This window comes from Eriocheir sinensis, chromosome 14 (genome assembly GCF_024679095.1).
Source record: "Eriocheir sinensis breed Jianghai 21 chromosome 14, ASM2467909v1, whole genome shotgun sequence".
Lineage (NCBI taxonomy): Eukaryota > Metazoa > Arthropoda > Malacostraca > Decapoda > Varunidae > Eriocheir > Eriocheir sinensis.
The window spans coordinates 22,710,198-22,712,766 of NC_066522.1; positions in this window are offsets into that span (position 1 = coordinate 22,710,198).

Genomic DNA, 2,569 nt, shown 5'->3' on the forward strand with positions numbered 1-2,569 from the left:
CACATAATACTTATAATGACAGAAGGAATTTACTTTTCTTCAAAAAAGGCACTGGATAGTCCCTATAAACCCTTGAGAAGTCACCTCTCAGAACATTACAACTCCATGGAAATAGTTCAATGCATGCTAACTTCAGAAAAATAAGATTTGACTGAGCAAGTGTGGGTGTGCATGTGTGTGCATGTGTGTGTGTGTGTGTGTGTGTGTGTGTGTGTGTGTGAAGGATAGGAAGGCTTTATGATGACTATGGCACAGTTTGATTTACAATCATTGAACAGAAAGAAAGCCTTGGCTAATAAGTTTCAAAATAACAGATATTGCTAAGTGTAAATATTCACTCAACATGCCTCTTTTGTTGGCCTTGAAGCTTTTAAAACCATCAGTTGTGTTATGGTGGAAACTCTCAAGTTTTAAGTCAATTCCTGTGTATCAATCTAGTGTGCAAAATCAAACTGACATAACAACAGTACCCTGAAAGTCTACCAAGGTGTGCGACACGGTTTTGGCGAAAGCAACCAGTACAAAAAACTGAAGGCTTGTTGCATAAGTCATGAATAATAATTTGCTTGGCTACAAAAATTAATCCAATTAACTGTAGTTGTCAGAATTGATCAGATACAGCAACATTAACAATGCAATTTATGATGTATATCTTAACTATTGTAATTCTGTGTACCTCTGTCACTTAACTTTCCTTTTTCATCTGTTACATGCAATAAAGGATTTCTGAGCAGCCCGTGGGGAGAGCATACCAGATGTCGGCAATATTCGTTTTCTTCTATTAAAGTTTGATCTCACTAGACCCACATAAGAGAAATGCAGTTATTCCTGCATATATTACAGAATCATTTAAGTAATTCTGCATCATAATTGCCTTCCATTAAAGAAATATTTGGCAGACATTGCAATTTTCAAAAGCTGGATTTCCAATTTGATGATGGAATCTGTGACTTTAAATTAACACAGTATTTTGAAGATTAATAGGACAATAAAAAATAAAAAGTTTTTAGTGATGTTGTCCACAGTGGCTATGCAGAGAATATTAGTTCTCATTTAAATTCCTTCATCTTTTGCATAAATATGACTTGGTATATTGGATACATATTCCCTTTAGCCTAGAAAATAAATTAGGAAGTAAAACCTTGGCATTCTTTGGAACTTTCCCCGTGGTCAGAAAACCTTTACTCATCACAATACCATTTTAAGACATTACCAACAAAGCTTTCACATTTTTAGTATTTCAGTGTTTTTAGTACCTCCTTTACCAACTCTTTTCCTTACTGAATTTCACTGGAATACACAAAAATTAAACATTACATTATACACTTCTCACTGCTGCATGTTATTTGACAGTAAAATCTGTCACATTAGGTGAGCACAATGTTGTTGGCAAGTTGAAGTCTTGTTCAGGTTCTTTAATTGGAAGGGACAACTGGTATAAAATCATAACAATATTATACCTAGGGCAAAATCAAACCTCAAAACCTTACTGTTGTGTGGTATGAATACTACAGTAATCAAAATATCACATTAACAGGTTTTATAGATTCAGGAAAATATTAATACCTTTGTATACGTAAATGAAATTAACCTCATTACTGGAAAGTTATCATTGCTGCCCATGCTGCTGCCTCCTGCGTCTTGCTCACATGGAAGAACAGGCAGAGGCATAATGATAAATAGCTGCCAAGAGGAAGAGGTTGTTTTGGATGGATAGTTAGATAGATAGATAGAGAGAGAGAGACATCCAAACCCATATACATACATTCATGCACAACCACATATGCAAGGCAGTGATAGGTAGAAAAACATGTATGGTATGTAGTGTGTTGCAGTGAATAAGGACTGAACAATATAAAGCTGACTCCATTCTCTGAGTCTGCTTTATACCGTCCAGTCCTTATAGAATGCAGCGCACTACACACCGGGCATGCTTCGCTGCTCATCAATGCCTCACTTATACTCACACTCTCTGCCTTTCCTATTTAATAAAGGCTCATTTCAGAATTGTTTGTCATAACATCACAGTCTTCGTGGCATGAAACACTGAACATGCAATTTTTATAAGCAAGTTGTTTATAAATGACAATAGGTACTGAAGAGAGCTTTCCAATTTATTATATTATGCTGAAATTATTCCATGTTGTGTGCTGGCAATTAATGAAACAAAGCTGCTTCATAAGTCAAAGTTTGCAGGCATTATTTACAGTCTTTAGTTTGAATAATCAATAGATTGGTCCAATCCCAAATTTAAGGCTTAGATACATGAGTGAGAAGAAATTTGTAAAACCATTCCAAAGAAAAATTGTAACTGTTTTTCACCTTTAACTTATTGTACTTTAGTTATTCATAATTCTGGGAGCTGTGCCAAACTCTATTCATCAGTTATACTCTAGATTTCACATTGTATGGGCAACCTTGCTTACTCTGTTTCTACTAAAGTTATACCTCTGTAGCAAATCTGACTTGCATTAATTCTGGTGCGTCTGATGCTGATCTGTTGAACTACAATATATTGCCCATTCAATTACAATGGCTTTATAGTTCTCCCATAAGTAATATCAGTATA